The sequence below is a fragment of the Aquarana catesbeiana genome, linkage group LG01 (assembly GCF_042186555.1).
Source record: "Aquarana catesbeiana isolate 2022-GZ linkage group LG01, ASM4218655v1, whole genome shotgun sequence".
NCBI classification, from domain to species: domain Eukaryota; kingdom Metazoa; phylum Chordata; class Amphibia; order Anura; family Ranidae; genus Aquarana; species Aquarana catesbeiana.
This window is the reverse complement of record NC_133324.1, coordinates 514,931,477-514,949,224: the sequence shown is the minus strand read 5'-3', so window position 1 is coordinate 514,949,224 and position 17,748 is coordinate 514,931,477. Positions and strand designations below refer to the sequence as shown.

At 45.1% G+C, this 17,748-nt stretch overlaps 1 protein-coding gene across 3 annotated transcripts in view; it reads left to right on the top strand.

The window, feature by feature from the left end:
* POLRMT (RNA polymerase mitochondrial) overlaps window positions 1–17,748 on the top strand; it is a 287,623-nt gene that overhangs the window by 265,915 nt on the left and 3,960 nt on the right. The gene's annotated exons all lie outside the window — the stretch shown is intronic.

The window sequence follows — 17,748 nt, the reverse complement described above, 5'->3', positions numbered from 1 at the left end:
TGGAATCTGTAATTTCTATGATGCTAAAGGCTAGGAAGGCTACCCTACCTCCCACAAGGTCTATCTGTGGATGTTAAAGGCATACTTTACTTGGTGTAAGTCTTGGGGCCTCCAACTAGGATTTTCTCAATGAGATGACTGCTCTCCTTTCTGCATCTGGGACTAGACCAGTATTTGGCTCTGAGCCATCAAGTGTGAGGTTTCCACTCCTTCTGAGTGAGGCAACACTTGGGCGATATTTGATCAAGAGCACAACCATGTTATTGCCATTGCAATTTGGATCAGGGGGGGGGATTGTGTTTTATTTTGATTTTAACTGATCTACTGTATGTCACGCCTTCCCTAAAGTTGCCAACTCATCTGCTTTGGAATATTCTTGTAGAGGGCATTCATAGCTCCAGTGGCTCAGGAAGGCAAGGTATACAGAACGGGTAAGGTTACTCGCACATGTGTGGCATGTCTCATCTGACAACAGCACTTTCTCCCAATACCAATGGGAGCCGGGCACACTCTCCTGTCATGCGAATTGTTTGTGGGTAAACGTGCATCCAATTCGCACTGGTGTGAACCCAGCCTGATGGTTATTTTGTATTTCTTCCATTTGTGAAAAAATTGGATTTTTGTACTTACCGTAAAATCCCTTTCTCTGAAGTTCGTTGACGGACACAGCACTTTAATCTTGACCTTAGGGTTATATCGCCACCTTTAGGAGAGAACTAGGCAGAAAACAAAAAAACGAGCACAGTACCGCCCCAGGGGGCGGTCCTACTGGCCATAACCCCTCACTCTGCTCCCAGCAGCTCAGTTCATCAAAAAGCAGGAAAAACATAAATAGGAGGGGTGGGTGCTGTGTCCGTCAATGAACTTCAGAGAAAGGGATTTTACGGTAAGTTCAAAAATCCCATTTTCTCTTTCGTTCACTGACGGACACAGCACTTTAATCTTGACCTTAGGGACGTCCCCAAGCAGTGCCAAAAATGAGGGGTGGGAACACAGAGAAAATAAACACCCACAACAAAAAGAACTCCCCATCAGAGGAGCCGCAACCTCAAATGGCCGCCTGCAAAACCTTGCGGCCGAAACATGCACCTGAAGATGCGCCCACATCGACCTTGTAAAAGTGTGTAATGACGACCAGGTAGCCGCCTTACACACTTGTGAAATGGACGCTTGATGCCAGGAAGCACCAATTGCCCTTGTAGAAAGCACTGTGACGGTAAAGGGAGGCGCCCGCCCCCTTATGGCATAAGCCTGAACAATCTGTCTGATCCACCAAGAAATGGTGGCTGACGAGACCGCCAGGCCCTTCTTCGGACCAGCCACCGAGACAGAGAGTCCGACCTCCGGAAAGGAGCCGAAGCAGACCGATACACCCGCAGAGCCCGGACCACATCCAAAGAATGTAGAGCGACCTCCTTGGGATGCGACGGCCGAGGACATAAGGACGGAAGCACAATGTCCTCATTTAGATGAAAGGCCGAAACAACCTTCACAAGAAAAGAGGGCTGCGGACGCAGTACCGCCTTATCCTTGTGGAGGATCAAATAGGGAGACTTGCATGACAAGGCCGCCAACGCAGAAACCCGCCTTGCACATGTAATAGCCACTAGAAAAACTACTCAGAGAGCGTCAGTAAAGGGATCTACCTAATGTTTTCAAACGAGAGCACCACCGGGGGCAGCACCGAGAGCACCAAATTCAGATCCCCCGGGGGCCACATGCCAAACCCCCTGAACAAACGTACGTACCAATGAGTGAGTCGCTAAGGGTCGCTGAAAAAAGACAGCCAAAGCTGATATCTGTCCCTTAATGATGCTTAACGCAAGCTTCTGATCCACTCCTCACTGCAGAAAGAGCAGGATCCTGGAAACCGAATATGAAAGCGGATGCCACCCCACCTCCTCACACAGGGAGATTCAGTAGGCCTTCCAGGTGCAATGATGAATCTTCCGGGAAGAAGACTTTCGCGCCCTTAGTAAATTACCGAAGCCGACAGCCCTCGGTCCCTCAGCACCTGGCTTTCAACAGCAATGCCATTAAAGCCAGCGATGGTAAAGCAGGGTGGAGAAGCGGACCTTGAGACAGAAGGTCCTCCTGCACCGGCAGCCGCCAAGGAACATCCGCCACCATTCGTACTATGGCGTCATACCAAGGACGTCGAGGTCAGTCTGGAGCAATCAGAATCACAGGAATCCCCTCGACCTCCACCGTCGTGGCATTGTCCGACTGGATCCTGACAGGACGACCCTGCAGCCTCTGCGACCATGTGGAGAGGCACCGCCTGATCACCCGCAGCTCCAGCACATTGATCGGCAGGCAGGATTCTTCCTGCGTCTAGTGACCCTGGGCCGACTGGATGCCCCAAATCCCCCCCAGCCGGTTAGGCTGGCGTCCGTAGTGATCACCGTCCAATGAAGAGGAAGGAACGATTTCCCGGACCAAAGTGCCGGGGACCTTAGCCACCAGAGAAGCGAAGCCCTGGCTAGCTGGCCCACCCGGATCTGACAATCCAGGGATGATGGAGACTTGTCCCATTTGGACAGGATCTCTTTCTGCAAGACTCGAGTGTGAAATTGAGCATACGGTACCGCCTCGAAAGTGGCTACCATGAGGCCCAGAACTCGCATGCAAAAACACAGCAACGACCACCTGCGGGACATCAGTAACCGCACCGCGGATTGGAGAGTCTGCAGCTTGCTTGAAGGAAGAAAGACTCGCCTTTGAGGATTCCAGAATCAACCCCAAGTGCTCCAGGCGCTGGGTCGGCAGCAACACTGACTTCTCGAGATTCAACACCCAGCCAAACTCCCGAAGAGTCTGCATGGTGATTGCCACATCCTCCCTTAGTTCTGAGGCAGAAGCTGCTCTCAGGAGGAGGTCCTCCAGGTAACCCACTATCGCGATCCCTTGTCTCAGCAATGCCAGAATCGGAGCCAGCACCTTGGTGAAGACCCTTGGTGCCGATGCTAAGCCAAAGGGAAGAGCTACAAATTGGTAGTGCTCGTCCCCGACCACAAATCACAGGAACCTCTGGTGTCTGACGCATATGGGGACATGCAAGTATGCGTTCTTTATGTCCAAAGACGCCAGGAAATTCCCCTGATGAAGTGCAGCGACCACGGAACAAACCGATTCCATCCTGAACCTCCGAACCTTCACAAAACAATTGAGGGCCTTGAGATCCAGGACTGGACAGACCCCTTCCTTCTTCGGGATTACAAACTGATTGGAGTAGAATCCCTGAAACCTTTCCGACGTCGGTACAGGCACTATCACCCCACGCAGTAGTAAGTCCTGCACTGCCCCAAACAGGGCCTCCCGACGAGCCGGAAGGAGATGAAGATTGGAGGGAAAAAACCTGTCTGGCGGACAAGAAAGAAACTCTATCTTGTAGCCTGACAAGACCAGCTCGCAGACCCACTGGTCGGAAAGAAGAGAAGTCCACCGGTCTGGAAACTCCAGAAGGCGACCCCCCACCCGAGTCGGGAAGGGGCAAACCCTTATGCGGAAGCTGATTTTGTTTGCAGGTTTGTTCGGCTTGCGATACCAGGGAAGCGTTTGTCCCTCCGCAGGCACCTTGTCGGACTGGGAAAGCTTACCCGCCGACACGGGCAGATGAAAAAGCCGCTTCTGAGCGGAAAAAGAGGGCCCCTGCCTACGGAGTGGCTCCTTACCCTTTCTGGACCGTGGGAGCAAAGTACTCTTTCCCCCAGTAACATTTTTAATAATGTCATCCAGCGAGGCGCCAAACAGCTTCCCACCTTGGAAGGGCAACTCCGCCAGCGCTTTCTTAGATGTCTGGTCCGCAGACCAACACTTGAGCCAAATCAACCAACGCAGCACTACTGCTGATACCGAGGCTCTAGAAAGCAAAGGGGTCTGCCAGTCCCACACAGACTGGGGAAACCTGCTCCTTCCGCAACTTGCGGTGCAACAACTTAGCCCATTCAGTAAGTGTTTGTGACACCAGAGCCATGGCTAACACCGGCCGAAGCGCCGACCCCACCACCATAAACATGGACTGGGCAACCGCCTCGGCCCTTCTGTCGGCAGTGTCTGTGAAAGAGGGGGACCCTTCCACCGGAATCGTGGTCACCTTATTTAACCTAGATACTGGGGGTTCAACGACCAGAGGAGATGTCCATTTTTTCAGAAAACTCTTCTCCAAAGGGGTAACGTACCGCCATTCGCCTCGGAACTGAAAAGGCACGCTGTGGGCGTTCCCACTCCTTGTAAATAAACTTATCAAAATAAATTAGGTAGGGAAACACCTTAGCGATGCGGACCGGCTTGTGGGACCCAAAAGGGACCGACACATCTGCAGATGCCCCAACCGTATCCTCTATCTTTAAGGTATCCCGCACCGTCGTAATAAGTGCTCCCACTATCGCTTTTTCCTGCGCTGAAACGGATGCGGAGGCTTCCTCCTCACTGTCTGAAGGGTCATGGTCCGCAACCTCTGAAGTGTCAGAATGGGGGCCTCCTGCCACAGCGGGCCCCAAGTCTGAATCAGCTTTCCCCGGATGACGGGGGGGGGGCTTTTTTACCCACCTTGCGCCCGCACGCCGCCACCCTGGACACAAATGATTCCAGGACCGCCGACAGAGCGTCCATGGGCACCGCAGGTGCAGGGGAGCCGGTTGCTATCACAGGGGTGTCTGGGGAAGAAGCGTCAGCATCCGACGCCATGTCTGACCCACTCTCGCCTGTCACCCAGGACCTAAGGGAAAAACGAGGAGAACAAACGAACGACAGCACAACCCCTTGCCAGGTCCAGAGACAGCCCGGAGGACTTCCGGGCCAGATAAGTGCTCCGCACCCCCTACGCCCAGCCACGCAGTGCCCCCTTTGGATGGGAAGATGGGAAAGAGGCAGGGAGAGAGGAAAGGCAGAGAGAGACCCCCTAATCGACCCCCAAAGAGTGCCTAGCTGCTCCATCCTGCCTAAACAGGTGGAACCATACTTACCCCTCCTGCAGGGACTGCTGGACGCACTCCACGGACAGATCCATCTCCCGCATTGTACGGATTGGCTGTCGGCCATGGCAACACTGTGACCCAGACAGCAGTAGCCCGGTCATATGTGAGCCCCGGAGCATATCGCTCACCAGCCGCCCCGGACCAGAATGGGGCCTGTTGCAGCCAACCCAGCGCGGAGCTAAAGTCTGCACGCGCTCGATGGCCGGGCTGGGGAGACTACCAGGATCTATATTATCCAGCCTGTCACCCAGCCCGGCTGTTGATTGTAGATCACAGGAAGAAAAAACAAAACCAGCAAAAAATTTTCAAAGACCACTGGTCCCCACAGGGAGCCAGGTCCTTCTCCTAAACTAGGCAGAAGAAACTGAGCTGCTGGGAGCAGAGTGAGGGGTTATAGCCAGTAGAACCGCCCCCTGGGCAGTATTGTGCTTGTTTTTTTGTTGTGTTCTGCCTAGTCCTCTCCTAAAGGTGGCGATATAACCCTAAGGTCAAGATTAAAGTGCTTTGTCCGTAAATGAACGAAAGAGAAATCGCTCCAACAGTTGTCTTCTAACCAAGCTTCTTGGTGATGGTCTTGTAGCCCATTCCAGCATTGGGCAGGACTACAATCTTGACATCCTTTGACAGCTCTTTTTGGTCTTGCCCATAATGGTGAGGTTTGAATGGAAGAAAGAGATTCTGTGGACAGGTTTTATACACATAACAAATTTTTGTTACAAGCACCTTCTTAAATTGACAGGACTAATGTGTACCATATGAGCACATACTGTAGCCAGTCTGTGGGAGCCAGAATTTTTGTTGGTTGGTAGGGGTTTAAATACTTAAATACTTATTTTACTCACTGAACTCAATTTATAACATTTGGATCGTGTTTTTCTGGATTTTTGTTTGATATTCTGTCTCTATCATTTAAAATACAAAGTAATGAAGAGTCTATAATTGTCTTGTGTTTAAGTGGGCAAACTTACAAAATCTGCAGGGGATCAAATAATTATTTTCTCCACTGTAAGTTGGTTTCAGACTTTCAACTTTAACCCCAGGGTATTGTACTTCCTTGTGTCCAACACAAGTCCCTCAGTAGATTTCTCTCCATTGCCTGGATGTAGTTAGAGCTGTTATGGGCTATCAGCTAAAGCATTTAAAAGAAAAAGGCTCCCTGTTTGTCTTTTCAGATGGACCCATTTTCACCCTGGTTGCTAAGTGGATCTGTTAACGGTTGTCCAAGTTTATAGTCTCAAAGATGGGTCCCCTACCTCTTTCCAAAAAGCTTACTCCACTAGGGTTCTAAGCACTTCTTAGGCATTTCAGCATCAGGCCTCACTTTCCCAGACTTGTAAGGTTGCCACCTTGTCTTTTTTCATATGTTCTACCATGTGCATGTTTCAGCCTCTTCTGATACCAGCTTTAGACCTAAAGTCTTGCACGCTTCCATTTGAACTGCAGTCTAAGTTGTTTTTGTTGTTGTTGGACTTAGCCTATGTTGTTCAACCCTTAGGCCCCATTCACACTTTTGCGACTTTTCATGCAACTTTGGACCCCAAAGTCCACGACAGGTCCAACCGCATGTTTCCCAATGAGTACCGTTCTAATCTGTGCAACTTAAAAGTAGTTCCTGCATTACTTTGGTCCAGCTTTCATGCAACTTGAGGGCCAAAGACTTCAATGTAAACCCTCAAAAGTTGCGCCTGCATGATATACTGTACATGCGACTTGTGTAAAGAATGCCAGGAATTAAGTGTGGAGTCCCCACCCCCATCCATACCAGGTCCTTGATGGGGACAAGGGCCTCTTCCCCACAACCCTGGCCGGTGGTTGTGGGGGTCTGGGGGCTTATCAGAATCTGGAAAGGGGCCCTCCCCCATGCCAGATCTCTCTCCCCCCCCCCCCCATGTCAATGACTAGCAGCGTTTTTTGTTTTTTTTACACATTTTGGCGTAGTGTTCCCCTTAAAATCCATACCAGATCTGAAGGGGGGGGGGGCACACCGTTTCTCATTGCTGGCATTCATTTGTTGACATTCAGCTGTCAGTGAGGAAGCTGTTAAGGATGTGGCAGCCGGCTTCCCAGCCCACTCCTTAACAACCAGCTATTCTTCACACACAATTCAAATCGGTCGGTCAATTTTTGAATGATTCGAATTCAAATCGTTCTGAAAATTTGGAATTTGTTAGAAAATAAACTAAACACAACAAATGTTTCTGTTATGCACATGTCTAAGGACTTTGTAGAGCACAAACTAAATTATCACATTGGTCAAAGTCGTAACAAAGTCACAGTCATCCAAAGTTGCAGGGTAAAGTGGCAATGGAAATTGCACGATTTTTAGGTTGCACAAGTGTGAATGGGCTGCTCTGGGACATCCCAGTTGACTTGCAGAATATTACTATCGTGAACATAAATAGGGAGCTTTCTAAATAAGCCTCCATAGGGTACATTTGCATTTTAATGCATTGAAGACCCTGCACCCCCTGCTTATTTAATTTAGAGATAAGCCACATTGGGAGGGTATTGATCAGGAGGGCAGCACTACACGTTGAACCATTGTAGCACTGTAAAGCAGGAAGCAGAGCGTGATTATGTTACAAGTAAATATGGCTGCCCCATGCACATATGTTTATCAACGATAGCATTGTTATTAATACATTAGCATGCACTAAGAAGCTTTACATCAAGCTGATCACTTTTACACGTGTAGCTAAAAAACTTTGTAAGAGCTCTATTCTTCTTCCAGAGAGTGCATAAACTTTGGTAGCTATTGTTTCACTTTATACATCTAGATATCTCTATAGTTCAATGATAAGCCTCCCAGGGTTGGACTGCAGGAGGCCCCATTCACACCTGGAAGCTCAAAGCTCCAAAATGCTGGAGGAGAAAAAAATTAAATTCTCTATGAAGATGGTTCATTACAAGTTGACCTGATGCCCAAAAAAGTTCTGCAGCTTTTTTTTGTAGCTCGATTAGGGCAGATTGGTGTGTTTTTAAAGCATTTTTTTTTTGTTCCCTAGTAATGCATAGAAACGCTTAATTTGCACATTTTATCATGTTTTGTCGCACTTTTGAGCGCTTTTCTGCTCAAATGCAGTAAATAAAAATAAATAATAATAAATAAAATGCATAAATAAAAAAAGTTTTAAAAACTAATAAATAAAAGTGAATGTAAAGCACAGCAACAAATGATGAAACTGATATTTTTCTCTATCGGCTAATAAAAGAAATAGCGCTTTAAAAATGCTGTACAAAAACGCCCATACAAATGCCTGAAAAAAAAACTCAAAAACACGACGCCCAGGTGTGAATGCAGCCTAAGTGAAACCAGGTTGCTTTTTATTCTCAAGCTGTGTAGTCTCAGAGGAAAGGATTTTATGGTAAGTACAAAAATATATATTTGTTTATGTTCTCTTTAGAAGGCTAATCCTTTCTTTCTGAGAGTAGATTGGTTGGTGGGGCAGTGGAAAAAAAAATCTATTTAAAAAATGGTTAGATTAACTGTTGTTTACTTATTGTGTTCTCTTACTTCAGTGATTGGATGTTAAAGTGGTAGTAAACTCCCATGCATGAATTTTACCTATAGGTAAGCCTATAATAAGGCTTACCTATAGGTACTGTAAATATCTCCTAAACGTGTGCCGTTTAGGAGATATTTAGTGTACATGCAGCTGGTGACGCCACCGGCGCATGCTCTCTGAAGGAACGGCCACCCGTGCCATTCCTTCAGAGTCTTGTGCCGTAAATGGTGGCTCCTATGCACAAGAGTGACATCATCGTGGCCAGCCACTCACGCTGCTGGAAGGCTTCGTTTTCAGGTAAAGTTTCACATAATGTGCAAGTATGCTATGCATTCTAGCACATTACGACATTGCTTTTCGAGTTTCAAAAAAAAAAAAACACACCCAGCGGTTTACTACCGCTTTAAGTCAACAGACCACATTTTCTATAACACTTGCAGTAGTAGTGAAAGATGTGTACTCGCATGTTTTTTGTTCTGCCCTTTAAAACTATTTCCCTCTTTCTTACTATAAATGATCTAATTATTGTAACAATCAGGAACTTTTTGGAGTGTCGAGCTGCTGCTATCCCTCTCCCCCAGCCACAAAACTTGGCCAGTTCAGCAGGGACCGGCTGAATTTTAATCAATCTCTGGCACAAATAGGCTTGTTGGAATTTTGTTTGATCAGTACATTCTGACATCAGAAGAGTCCCCGCTAGGGTACAAAAGCTCCATGGGGAGACTCTTTCTCTCCCCCCTCCCCATTGTTTGTGTGGATGGTGGATTCCGTGCTGATCGAAAAAAATTATCAGTGTATGCCCAGCTTAAAGGCTGGCATTATTTAGGCTTTACAGTGAGGGAAAAAAACATTTGATCCCCTGCTGATTTTGTACGTTTGCCCACTGACAAAGAAATGATCAGTCTGTAACTTTATTGGTATGTTTACTTTAACAGTGAGAGACAGAATAACAAAAATATCCAGAAAAATGCATTTAAAAAAAGTTATAAATTGTTTTGCGTTTTAATGAGTGAAATAAGTATTTGACCCCTTCGCAAAGCATGACTTAGTACTTGGCAAAACCCTTGTTGGCAATCACAGAGGTCAGACGTTTCTTGTGGAGGAGTTGGAGACATGTGACGCGACTTGCATGCTGGGACGCGGTGGCCATTTTGTGGGTTGGAAACGCTGGACGATTCCTACAATGCCTATATTAACCTGCTGAAATGTAAGTGCAAAACTTTTTAGCTTTTTATCAAACATTTGGATGTCTGCATTATGAGGAATCTTTTTTTTCTCTTAACTGGGAAGGAGATTGTCCTTGTTAACATCAACCTATGGGTAAGAGGTAGTGTGTTTTGGGGATGGTGGCGGTCTCTTCACTTATTTGATACCTCAAGACACATCCCCTTGGCTTATTTTGGACTTTTTAAAAGTGGATTACATTTATATGTTTTTGCCAGTTGAGTCCGTGCCAGTCATATTGGACTTTTTTTAAGCACGTCACCATTATCTATATATTTTGTTTGTGTTTTGTCCATGCATATTGTGATAGCTGCTGTTTAATACTAATTTTAATTTAAGATATTATATGCTCCCAGCGCAACAAAATTTGGTGTTTCTTGTAGTTGGCTACCAGGTTTGCACATATCTCAGGAGGGATTTTGTCCCTCTTCTCTTTACAGATCCTCTCCAAGTCATTAAAGTTTTGAGGCTATTTGTTGAATCAAACCTTCAGCTCCCTCCAAATATTTTCAATGGGATTAAGGTCTGGAGACTGGCTAGGCCACTCCAAGACCTTAATGTGCTTCTTCTTGAGCCACCCCTTTGTTCCCTTGGACATGTGTTTTGGGTCATTGTCATGCTGGAAGACCCTTTTTCAATGCCCTGGCTGAAGGAAGGAGGTTCTCACCCAAGATTTGACGGTACATGGCCCCCTCCATCGTCCCTTTGATGCAATGACGTTGTCCTGTCCCCTTAGCAGAAAAACGCCCCCAAAGCATAATGATTCCACCTCCATGTTTGATGGTGGGGGTGGTATTCTTTGGGTCATAGGCAGCACTCCTAGTCCTCCAAACGCATTGAGTTGATGACCACAATACTTTCACCCATTGCTTCTCTGAATCATTAAGATGTTCATTAGCAAACTTCAGTTGGGTGTATGTGTGCTTTCTTGAGCAGGGGAGTGCTCCTAATCTCAGCTTGTTACCGGTATAGAAGACACCTGGGAGCCAGAAATCTTGCTGACTGATAGGAAATCAAATACTTATTAAAATGCAAATCAATTTATAACTTTTTTGAAATGCGTTTTTCTGGATATTTTTGTTGTTATTCTGTCTCTCACTATTAAATGATCAGTCTATAATTTTAATGGTGGGTTTATTTTGTCAGTGGGCAAATATACAAAATCAGCAGGGGATCAAATAAATACGGTTTTTCCCTCACTGTACATAGCCATGACCGCTCCAGCTGAATAGGAAGTAATGTGTTTTTTGTTTATCAGTTCAGTTGTATGTGCACAGATAGTACTGTCGGAAGAAGGCGAGCTGTAACTGCAAGACAGCATAGTAAGGGGACCCAACGCTCAGAAAATGTCAGATCCTTCAAAAACGGTGATAAGCTATTGTTTTGAAGAACAGAATGACAAAAATGTCACTGCATACATAAATTACTACTACATAGTTACATAGTTAGTCAGGTTGAAAAAAGACACAAGTCCATCCAGTTCAACCTTAAAAATAATAAATGAATAAAATAAAAAATATCGTACAATCCAATATACCCAATTTTATACCCTCAGTTGATCCAGAGGAAGGCAAAAAACCCCAGCAGAGCATGCTCCAATTTGCTACAGCAGGGGCAAAAATTCCTTCCTGATCCCCCAAGAGGCAACCGGATTTTCCCTGGATCAACTTTACCTATAAATGTTAGTACCCGGTTATATTACGTACATTTAGGAAAGTATCCAGGCCTTTCTTAACCACTTCAGCCCCGGAAGGATTTACAAAACTTAAAAAAGTCAATAAGCGTATATTTATTGGTTTGCGCAAAAGTTATAGCGTCTACAAACTAGGGTACATTTTCTGGAATTTACACAGCTTTTAGTTTGACTGCCTATGTCATTTCTTGAGGTGCTAAAATGACAGGGCAGTACAAAACCCCCCCAAAAGACCCCATTTTGGAAAGTAGACACCCCAAGGAAATTGCTGAGAGGCATGTTGAGCCTATTGAATATTAATTTTTTTGTCCCAAGTGATTTGAATAATGACAAAAAAAAAAAAAAAATTACAAAAAGTTGTCACTAAATGATATATTGCTCACACAGGCCATGGGCATATGTGGAATTGCACCCCAAAATACATTCAGCTGCTTCTCCTGAGTATGGGGATACCACATGTGTGGGACTTTTTGGGAGCCTAGCCGCGTACGGGGCCCCGAAAACCAATCACCGCCTTCAGGATTTCTAAGGGTGTAAATTTTTGATTTCACTCCTCACTACCTATCATAGTTTTGAAGGCCATAAAATGCCCAAATGACCCCATTTTGGAAAGTAGACACCCCAAGCTATTTGCTGAGAGGCATGTTGAGTCCATGCAATATTTTATATTTTGACACAAGTTGCGGGAAAGTGACAATTTTTTTTTTTTTTTTTGCACAAAGTTGTCACTAAATGATATACTGCTCACACAGGCCATGGGCAAATGTGGAATTGCCCCCCAAAATACATTTAGCTGCTTCTCCTGAGTATGGGGATACTACATGTGTGGGACTTTTTGGGCGCCTAGCCGCGTACGAGGCCCCGAAAACCAATCACCGCCTTCAGGATTTCTAAGGGCGTAAATTTTTGATTCCACTCTTCACTGCTTATCACAGTTTTGGAGGCCATGGAATGCCCAGGTGGCACAACCCCCCCCCCCCCCCCCCCAAATGACCCCATTTTGGAAAGTAGACACCCCCAAGCTATTTGCTGAGAGGCATGGTGAGTATTTGCAGCTCTTGTTTTTGTATTTGTTTTTGAAAATGAAGAAAGACAAGAAAAAACATTTTTTTTCTTTTTTCAATTTTCAAAACTTTGTGACAAAAAGTAAGGTTTGCAAAATACTCACTATACCTCTCAGCAAATAGCTTGGGGTGTCTACTTTCCAAAATGCGGTCATTTGGGGGGGGGGGGGGGGTTTGTGCCACCTGGGCATTCCATGGCCTCCGAAACTGTGATAGGCAGTGAAGAGTGAAATGAAAAATTTACGCCCTTAGAAAGCCTGAAGGCAGTGCTTGGTTTTCGGGGTCCCGTACGCGGCTAGGCTCCCAAAAAGTCTCACACATGTGGTATCCCCGTACTCAGGAGAAGCAACAGAATGTATTTTTGGGTTGGGATTTCACATATTCCCATGGCATGTTTGAGCAATATATCATTTAGTGACAACTTTGTGCAAAAAAAAATAAAAAATTTGTCTCTTTCCCGCAACTTGTGTCACAATATAAAATATTCCATGGACTCGACATGCCTCTCAGCAAATAGCTTGGGGTGTCTACTTTCCAAAATGGGGTCATTTGGGGGGGTTTTGAACTGTCCTGGCATTTTATGCACAACATTTAGAAGCTTATGTCACACATCACCCACTCTTCTAACCACTTGAAAACAAAGCCCTTTCTGACACTTTTTGTTTACATGAAAAAAAAATTTTTTTTTTGCAAGAAAATTACTTTGAACCCCCAAACATTATATATTTTTTTAAAGCAAATGCCCTACAGATTAAAATGGTGGGTGTTTCATTTTTTTTTTCACACAGTATTTGCGCAGCGATTTTTCAAACGCATTTTTTGGGGAAAAAACACACTTTTTAAAATTTTAATGCACTAAAACACACTATATTGCCCAAATGTTTGATGAAATAAAAAAGATGATCTTAGGCCGAGTACATGGATACCAAACATGACATACTTTACAATTGCGCACAAACGTGCAGTGGCAACAAAATAAATACATTTTTAAAAGCCTTTACAGGTTACCACTTTAGATTTACAGAGGTCTACTGCTAAAATTACTGCCCTCGATCTGACCTTCGCGGTGATACCTCACATGCATGGTGCAATTGCTGTTTACATTTGACGCCAGACCGACGCTTGCGTTCGCCTTAGCGCGAGAGCAGGGGGCGACAGGGGTGCTTTTTTTTTTTTGCTTTATTTTTTTTTGCTTTTTATCTTATTTTTAAACTGTTCCTTTCATTTTTTTTTTTAATCATTTTTATTGTTATCTCAGGGAATGTAAATATCCCCTATGATAGCAATAGGTAGTGACAGAGACTAGAGGGGGGTTGGTAGTTGCGCTGTGATGGGAAAGGGGATGGGAACAAAAGGGGGGGAACTACACTAAAGTGGATCTGGCAACCATGCCAAGTGACCTGAAAGCAAGATAAATATATAAAACGGACACAGCACACTGGTGAGTGTGTATAATAAATGACTGGAAAAGTGACTAGTGCATATAGTGAACAAATAGATAGGCTGCACTAAATAGTGTGAGTATAAAGACAAAGTAGTAATGAATCACATAAAAGTGAGCAATGCACATGATAAGAAAGGCAATCACACTGGTGACCTATAATGCATATCTCACTAGATACACAAAAAAGCTAGTGAGTAAGAAATAGCGAATGGTCTTAAACATGAATCAGAAACGCTTGACCAATAAAATACAGAGTGCAACCTAAGAGTATATCAAATCAATGAGTAATGATTGAATAATAATAGCAAAAGAGGATATAATTCCAAAACATCAAAAAACCGTGGATCTCAAAATATATAAAAAAAAAAAAAAAAAAAAAATTGTGTTAGTGGTGTTGAATATAAACGACAGTCCCACCACCAGGTGTAATAATGCTGGATCACAGTCCAAACAAATTGACAGGTGAAGAAGGGGGGTGGTCTTTGATGGGGGCACCTCAGTGAACACAGGCCCCTTACCTTACAGCTGTAAGGTATACAGCATAAATGTTAGACACTCAGTGGAATATGGAATCCAGAATGGTTGCAGCTGACGGTATGGCTCGTAAATTCAGTGGTGTCACATGCGGAAAGAACATATAGACAGCATGTAGTGTGATACCGTATGGCACTGGGGGGATGGACGAGCTGAAGGAGGAGGGGGGGTTGCACTCACTTTGTGGCAGATGAGCGCAAGCCTCAATCCACGAGTGCCGAACTCGTATAGTCCACACTACTGGCCGTAGAACCCTCTACCGTCTCTCATCTCCTGTGGCTCTCCACCCATCATCCGTCATAGAAATAATATAGTAGCAAGACAAGAAGACCGCATATAGCGTAATCCCGTACAATAAATACACTTTATTTATGTTAAAAACAGTGGTACACTTACAAAAGCAAACAGCTGGGGGGTAAAACTCCGCGAGCGCCGTGCTCGTAGCATCAGCTGTTGTGTGGCAGCGTCCCGTGCTCCTAACGCGTGTCGTCACGTCACGTGACTTCTTCAGAGGATCACGTGACGTGACGACACGCGTTAGGAGCACGGGACGCTGCCACACAACAGCTGATGCTACGAGCACGGCGCTCGCGGAGTTTTACCCCCCAGCTGTTTGCTTTTGTAAGTGTACCACTGTTTTTAACATAAATAAAGTGTATTTATTGTACGGGATTACGCTATATGCGGTCTTCTTGTCTTGCTACTATATTATTTCTATGACGGATGATGGGTGGAGAGCCACAGGAGATGAGAGACGGTAGAGGGTTCTACGGCCAGTAGTGTGGACTATACGAGTTCGGCACTCGTGGATTGAGGCTTGCGCTCATCTGCCACAAAGTGAGTGCAACCCCCCCTCCTCCTTCAGCTCGTCCATCCCCCCAGTGCCATACGGTATCACACTACATGCTGTCTATATGTTCTTTCCGCATGTGACACCACTGAATTTACGAGCCATACCGTCAGCTGCAACCATTCTGGATTCCATATTCCACTGAGTGTCTAACATTTATGCTGTATACCTTACAGCTGTAAGGTAAGGGGCCTGTGTTCACTGAGGTGCCCCCATCAAAGACCACCCCCCTTCTTCACCTGTCAATTTGTTTGGACTGTGATCCAGCATTATTACACCTGGTGGTGGGACTGTCGTTTATATTCAACACCACTAACACAATTTTCTTTTTTTTTTTTTTTTTTTTTTTTTTTATATATTTTGAGATCCACGGTTTTTTGATGTTTTGGAATTATATCCTCTTTTGCTATTATTATTCAATCATTACTCATTGATTTGATATACTCTTAGGTTGCACTCTGTATTTTATTGGTCAAGCGTTTCTGATTCATGTTTAAGACCATTCGCTATTTCTTACTCACTAGCTTTTTTGTGTATCTAGTGAGATATGCATTATAGGTCACCAGTGTGATTGCCTTTCTTATCATGTGCATTGCTCACTTTTATGTGATTCATTACTACTTTGTCTTTATACTCACACTATTTAGTGCAGCCTATCTATTTGTTCACTATATGCACTAGTCACTTTTCCAGTCATTTATTATACACACTCACCAGTGTGCTGTGTCCGTTTTATATATTTATCTTGCTTTCAGGTCACTTGGCATGGTTGCCAGATCCACTTTAGTGTAGTTCCCCCCCTTTTGTTCCCATCCCCTTTCCCATCACAGCGCAACTACCAACCCCCCTCTAGTCTTTATGCATTTTTGTCTGTGTGGAGCAGTCTCTTAGGTGTTGCAGCAGTGTCCCCCTGGTAGCTTAGGAGTCCGCTAGCAGCGCAGGAGTCTCTTGCTCTATTTCTTCAATAGGTAGTGACAGGTACTCTTTTTTGAAAAAATTGGGGTCTATTAGACCCTAGATCTCTCCTCTGCCCCCAAAGCATCTGACGACACCAAGATCGGTGTGATACAATGCTTTCTCAATGGCGCTGTTTACATCCGGCGAAATCTAAGTCATGAAATGCTCGTAGCTTCCGGTTTCTTAGGCCATAGAGATGTTTGGAGCCACTCTGGTCTCTGATCAGCTCTATGGTCAGCTGGCTGAATCACCAGCTGCATTCTCAGGTTCCCTGTTGAGACAGGAGAGCCAGAGAAAAACAGGGAAGATGGTGGGGGGGGCATTCCCTCCCACTGCTTGTAAAAGCAGTCTAGAGGCTAATTAGCTGCTAGGATTGCTTTTACATGAAAGCCGACCGCTGGCTGAAAAGAATGATACCAAGATGATACCTACACCTGCAGGCATCATTCTGGTATAACCACTCAAAGTCGTGAATGGCGTAACTGAAGACAAAAAAATGGTTAACAATAAAACACAGTAAACTATAAAGTATAAAAAATTGCATACCTGAAAAGCAAACATGATAAAACATAATAACAATAAAACATTGCAGAAGAGAATACAGTAAAAAAGAGCAGAACAATAGAGAGAGAATAGAGAGAGAGAACAATAAAACGACAACTATTTTTTAAAATTTTATATATTATTTTTTTTTTTTTTTTTTTTACACTTTTTTTTGTAACTAACTTTTATAACTGTAACCGGTTCCAGGTTCGGGTCTCTCAAAATGCGATGGCATCTTGGGAGACCCTGTGAAAGTGTGCCTAGTCTGTGCAATGCCGTACCCTACGCTAATACTCAACTAGTGAATGGTAGCGTTCAAAACATTCACCAATGCAAAGACCAGGATTGTCAGGACAGGAGGGACAATAATAGCGGGTGTCACGCCTATATCCGCGCTTGCTGCAGACACGACATCTTTTTTGGGGGGGTTCGTTGGGTAGGGGTACTCGGGAGGACATATAGAAAATGCCTCTCATGCAGCCGACTGCATTTGGTTGGGGATGTGAATGGGGGAATTACGGGCGCTGCAGAAGTGGTGGGTTCCCAATTAGGATTGGCGAATGCTGCAGGAAGGGCATTATGGGCACGACGGGCCTGTTTGTCTTCTTCTTGGTGGCAGCGGGACACTACTTGTGCTTGCCACCTCGCCAGCTTGAACTGCACTTATGGGACTCGCCACGTCACCAAGTGTTACTGCAGTGCTGGTTTGACTATGACCGGGGTATACTAGGCCGCTGGTGCTTGCCAGTTCACCAAAACGCTACCAAAAAAACTGTTAGCGATCGCAGGGATCAGGCCTGACTCTGCGAACGCTGCAGTTATGCGTTTGTTTTGTAAGTGTCAGTGATCGATCGATACTGCACTTGGGTGGGCGGCGCGGAGGGGCAAAACGCAGGTGCTAGCAGGTATCTGGGCTGATCCCGCTAACACTGCGTTTTTGGGAACCCTAAACTG